The sequence below is a fragment of the Acyrthosiphon pisum genome, chromosome A2, assembly GCF_005508785.2.
Source record: "Acyrthosiphon pisum isolate AL4f chromosome A2, pea_aphid_22Mar2018_4r6ur, whole genome shotgun sequence".
Lineage (NCBI taxonomy): Eukaryota > Metazoa > Arthropoda > Insecta > Hemiptera > Aphididae > Acyrthosiphon > Acyrthosiphon pisum.
In genome coordinates, this window is record NC_042495.1 from 54,214,345 (window position 1) to 54,221,187 (window position 6,843).

The following is a 6,843-nucleotide window of genomic DNA, read 5'->3' on the forward strand; positions in this document are numbered from 1 at the left end:
TATAAATTCATTCCGGCACGGCGGCACTATTGATAAATGATAATAAAGTGATTGGAGCTTATCAGTTATCAAGCGGTATTACCACTGAACACCGGACAGTATGCCCAACCCACGGACATATACCCAGAGACTTAGAACAACGTAATGCCCGTATTACAAAAACCGCGGAATTTGGACGGTAAAATCAAGTGGTTAGAAATTGGAAGCGTGAATGAAGTGTAATCTACTATTTACCCTTATTTAAACAACCAATTTAAAATCTCTGGATATACCTTGTACCTTAAATCGTGTGCCAAGTGACCCCATAGATTATAGAATGTAGATATTTGAGCACAGTCCTATCATAGAACAATATAGAAGCGAAACTATATCAGCTAATACCTAATTATCTACTTAAGCAACTGCTCCTTAGTCCTTTTGCCTCATTTGATGCACCACTGGCAAACAGATTATTATTAATAACTAGCTGATCCGTTGCACTTCATTGCCAGGCAACCAATAAGTAATATAATAATAGTTTCAAAACCCATGGCAACCATTTGGCATTTATAAACAAAAATGTCCATCGGAAATCTCAAAATCCCTGTTTGAGCCCCTCCCGGGGTTGGTCCTCTCCATTTTTTAAATTAGCCTATCTTCTGCCAAGAGGTCTAATCTTTCTCTATAAATAAAAATATCTAAAAAATATCTAAAAAATTAAATTTTGGGCTGTGTGTTTTTCTCAACATAAAATTGATAGTTTTCCTTTGTTAAAGGAATATTTAGAATCGATTGATGGTAATATTGAAGATTTTGATGAAATATATGGCGAAATTGAACAACATTTAAATGAAATACTATCGTCATTAGAAAAATATTTTCCAGAAAGTAAAGACATAGAATTTATCCAACGATATAATTGGGTTAAAAATCCGTTTTTAATCAACGATAAGCCCGAAGATTTATCTATAACGGAGTATGAAGAATTTATTGAAATGACCACCGATTCATCTTTAAAAACTTTATTTGATAAAATATCATTAACAGATTTTTGGTGCAGTAGCAGTATTACCAACGAATATCAGTCTCTGGCTAAAAAAGCTATCTTAGCACTTCTTCCTTTCGCAACAACATATCTATGTGAAACCGGATTTTCATCATATGCATCAATGAAAACCAAATATCGTAATAAATTGGATGCTGAAGCAGATATGCGTATTCAACTCTCGCCTATCAAATCAAATATAAAAATACTGGTCAATAAAAAAAGCCAACATCACGGATCACATTAATAAATAAATAAATTGCTAAAATTTTATGTTATTTTTTTCTAATTAAATTAATATTAATTGAATAATTTGTATATATTCGTATTTTACAGAAAATAAAAATAAAAAGCAAATCATTTACAATTGGCATCATTTTTTTTATGAATTTTAGTTGTCTCATATAGACATTTCTGATTTTTGGGGCTCCGTAATTTTTTTTAGGAATATAAGGGCTCCGCGAACAAAAAAGTTTGAGAACCGCTGCTCTAAATGAATAATATGTTATACATAGGTATTACCATGGCAACCATATACAACAAATTAATATATAAATGGTAATATGGACACGCACAAACAAACGGAAATCTCAAAATAATATACGAATGGTTGTCATGGTAACACACAGACTCTATATGACTCTATATATCAACTCTATATGACTCAAACTTTGTTCAATTCGCTATTTAATATTCAGTGTATGGTGTTTAAAATTAATCTTAACTTTTCCGTTGCCCGGAATAAAAATTCTGATTCGCAGCAGTATATTATCAGGTAGGCAATCTACCTGCGGTAGATCGCGGACCCCTAGGTTGTACGTAAGTGTATGATTTAACTCTAAACTTTAGAGTCTAAAGTACCAAAGTTATATTATAGTTGGTCGTATTCTACATTTCTACCTATGGTAGATTAATATAATCAATAGCTGATCCCGTGCACTTCGTTTCCCGGCAACCAATAATTATTATTATAATAGCTTCAAAAGCCATAGCAACTATTTATAAACAAAAATTTCAAAATCTCAAAATTACTGTTTGAGCACCTCCCAGGGTTGGTCCTCTCCCTTTTTAAATTATCCTTTCTTCTTTATATACAAAACATTCCTTCCGAAATTTCAAAATAATATATAATTGGTTGCCATTATAATATATGGACACACAAACCGACGGAAATTTCCAAATAATAAATAATTGGTTGCCATGGTAATATGGAGACACACAGACGGAAATCTCAAAATAATATATGAATGGTTGCCATGGTAATATGGACACACACACCGACGAAAATCTCAAAATAATATATGAATGGTTGCCATGGTAATATGGACACACACACACACCCACATACATTAATTTTTATATATATAGACTGACAAAAAATAATAATACAAATCAACAAAGGCCATATCGCCAGGTGTTCACTTAAAAGGCCATAATTCCGGAACCACTTATCGCACAGCGTACAAACTTCACAGAAACCACCTATACATATCAATCTTAATATGCCGTAAAATTTTTATCGAAATCGGTTCGGTGGATCTTGAGTTATAAAATTTATTCAAAATGTACAATCATTTTTATGTATATAGATATATATATATTTAGATATACATATATTAATATCTATAATACCTATAGCTACCTATCTATTATAGTAGCTACCTATTCTGAGTAGCTCTATAATAAATTCCATAATATATTCCATATCATCTATTTTTTTTTGTCTAACGCTTCATAAAGTTAGAAAAGTGTGAAATTTCCTCCTGACAACCCATATTATCTCTAAATCCAAATTATTTTAAACTAAGGTCACTTTTATATACAATAAATCTCTGTAATTATTTAATGTAACTATTAGTACCAAACTATTCAATATTCATGACAATGATGTGTAAGCTTCCTCACCACCTTTGCTCGTTAAACGAATAAACATTACATCGTCCATCATGTATGTTGTTTAAACGCAAGAGGTATTACACATGGCGCGTTTTTTTTAATGTGGTGTCCCCAATAGGCATAGTCCACATTCTAAAAGAGTCTTTCTTGGACAACATCAATGATTTTATATTTAAATATATGCTTGTCTGTGAAATATTAAGCACCTAATAGGAAATATCTAGCCGCTATAATGGAAAATGTCATAGAATGTATGGGAAATGTATGAAATATGTGAACCGCACGTCGTTAGCGAACCACACTTCGTCAGCGCATCGCAAGTCGTCATCGAACCACACGTCGTTAAGGCACCACACGTCGTCAGCGAACCGAACGTCCTCAGCGCAACGGCACGTCGTCAGCGAACCACCAGTTACGCAGCGAACCGTATGTTGTTACTTGTTAGCGAACCGCACATCGTCGACTGCAGCGCACCGCACGTCGTCAGCGAAACGTACGTATGTCAGCAACGTGCACGTTTTAAACAAACCGCAAGTACGTCAGCGAACGAAGTACGGTTCGCTGCGTAACTGGTGGTTCGCTGACGTACTTGCGGTTTGTTTAAAACCGGCGCAACTAGGGGGGGTGCTTTGGGTCCTTAGCACCCCCTAAGTCAAAATTAACACCCCCTAAAAAATCTTTAGGTGTTAGGTCCTATTGAGTCACAAAAAAAACTTGGAGCTTAAGCACCCCTTAGTTCAAATGTCTAGTTGCGCCAATGCGTACTTCGTTAAAGAACCGCACGTCAAGACCTCAGGGACGTGGTGGTTATGGTAGCAATAATTAATCTTGACCGCTATGATGCCATCGGCACAACCTCAATCTTTTTCAGAAATTGTCAAGTCTTGTACTGGAAAAAGTTTTTGTCGGAAAATATCGAAGATTTTATGGGAAATTTAAGCTTTTCTATGAAATATTAAACCTTAAATGAAAAATATTATTTAACAAAATAGTTGGAGAATATCAAAGTGGTTTTAGAAAAGGTAAATCAATATTGGACCACATAATTGATTACAATCTATCAGAAATAACAACAGCGACATGCTTGAAGAAATCAACGATCGAATAGCATGCGGAAATCGGTGCAACTATACCAAAATAAAAATTACTGTTACATAACTCAAATACACTATTGTATCATAGCTATATACGACCAATAAAATACGCGAGCGGAACATGGTCACTGGCCAAAGGAAATAGAAAATAGCTTATGAACTACAAATATATACGGAGAAATAATATATACGGTCCAAAATTTAACGCAGAATTGCAAACCTTATGAAGAAAAAATCAGGGCTTGAAACCGATTGAAATAATTTCGGTTTCGATTATATTTGTATACAGGTTTTAAAATTTTACGATTTCGGTTTCAACTTAACAATGCCGGTGTTAAGAATTTTCAGTTTTGGTTTCGGTTTTGTATACCGGTTTCTAAAGTATTTTCAGGGGGCTATGTCGTCTATACAATTATCATTCTTTGTTCCGCATTGTCAATTGTCATATATAGTATTTGCTAGTAACTTTAATTCATGTCATTACTATTTATAAAGCAACTAATAATTTTGCGAATAATGAAATGTTTATCAGCAAAATTAATTATGATCTCTATTTTATTATGATTATTAATTATGCGTATTAATGGAATTTACGTATTTAAAAACACGTCAGTTAAAAAAAAAATAACGGTTTCCAATTTTTTCAGATTTCGGTTTTGAATTTAATACCGGTTTCCAATTTTTTACGGTTTCGATTTTGAATTTAATACCGGTATCCAATTTATTTCGGTTTCAGTTTTAAATTATAATACCGGTATCCAATTTTTTCCGGTTTCAGTTTCGACTTTAATACCGGTATCCAATTTTTTTCGATTTCGTTTTTGATTACGGTTTCGGTTTCGGTTTTAAAACGGTTTATAACGGTTTCTGAAATCGGTTTTGAAAACGGTTTCAAGCCCTGGAAAAAATCAAGAACTTAAGAGTTACATAATAGACCAAATATTATATTATATATTATAAAAAGCAAATAACTAGAATGGTTCGGTCAATGGTCATGTCTGGAGAGACTGGGAGAGGATGGAGGACAAGTAGTAAAAGAATTTCCAGTTAATTAAATAAATAAAAAAACGCCCATTAGAAAGACCAAGTGGGTGAATTTTATAGGACAAAATATAAAAAAAAAAAAATAAAGAGTCAACTTATGACGACATATATCATATATGATAGAGAGAAATGGAGAGGTTTTGTTATGGCAGCAATGACAGTTAATGGGCCGCTAAGCTGAAGAAGAAGAAGAGGAAGAAGAATGGAAAATATAAAGCGTCTATTCTCTAATGAGTAATGAGAAAAATGTTATAATATGAGAAATGCCAAATATTTTAAGGGAAATTAATGCTTTTCTGGGAAATATCAAGCACTTAATTGAAAAGATCTAGCCTTCCAATAAGAAATGTTACGGAATATAAATGATAAATAAACAACATTATTAAATAAAATATTATAAGAATTTTACATGATACGAATAATACGAAGATAATGCGCCGCTAACAATTTTCATATTATACAACTACAACACCGAAATTCTCAAGTCACTGAATTATCATCAGGATTTCTGGGCTTTTTTATTAACAATGTTTTTAGTTAAAATAATGTCCATATCTATATATATAAAAATGAATGTATGTGTGTCAGTGTGTGTGTCCATGTTACCATGGTTACCATGAGTGTTGAAGCTATTATAATCATAATTCATAATTATAGGTCTTTAATGGGCAACGAAGTGCATGGGATCAGATATATATTATATATATAGATTATACCTCTTTTCAGAAGATAGGCTAATTTAAAAAGGGAGAGGACCAACCTCGGGAGGTGCTCAAACAAAAATTTTGAGATTTCCGATGGAAATTTTTGTTTATAAATTGTTGCCATGGGTCTTGAAGCTATTATAATAATAATTATTGGTTGCCGGGAAACGATGTGCACGGAATCAGCTAGTTGAAAATAAAATGAACCATTAATTCTTCACAAATTAAATAATAATAAAGAAAGTTAAAATAATTTCAACTAAGAAATATAAAATTAAAAACAGCAATCGGAAAAATTTAAATATAATTCGTGGAAGTAAAAACTGGTATAGGTACTTAATTTAAACTATATAATATATAGTTTATAAGTTTTATGAACAAAATTTAAACAATATAAATATTAATAATAAATAAACAGTGAAAATAGGTTGGTTTCTATTATATCAATTAAAAGAAAATTAATAACAGACATTTCATTTGGCCAACATAGTACCTATTTTATTTTATAATATAACATAAGAATGAAATGTTAATAAACGTTTTAAATTATGTTTGTGGCCAACACTCAATAAAAATAATTTATTATGTGTGGGTACCTACTTATATATTATAGCCAAGGTCGTCCTTAGTCATAGGGTAATTACGAATTCTTGACTCGTAAAATTATAGATTAATTTAGTTAGGGTGTCTTTATTGTAACTGTTATTTTATTATTGAAATACATTAAACATGTGAAAATTTAAGTTAATTATTTTGTATGCCCACTGGCTACCAGGACTACATATTATTATATATGTTATACACACAATATCAGTGGCGTATTTAGGTTTTTGTCTTTGGGGGGGGGGGGGGGGGTTACCAGTATCCATGGTTTTAAAGTAAGGGGTCTTAAGTTAAGTCTCCGGAAACTTTTACATATTATAAACATCTGTGGGACCTCCCCCCCTCGTAAATACCTACGCTACTGCACACAATGACATTTTAAAATGGTAAAATTGCATGTATTAAAATATACATAATAAATTGTATTATCTATTTATTCTATAATACATTAAATACCTATTCTATGTAATACAGTTTT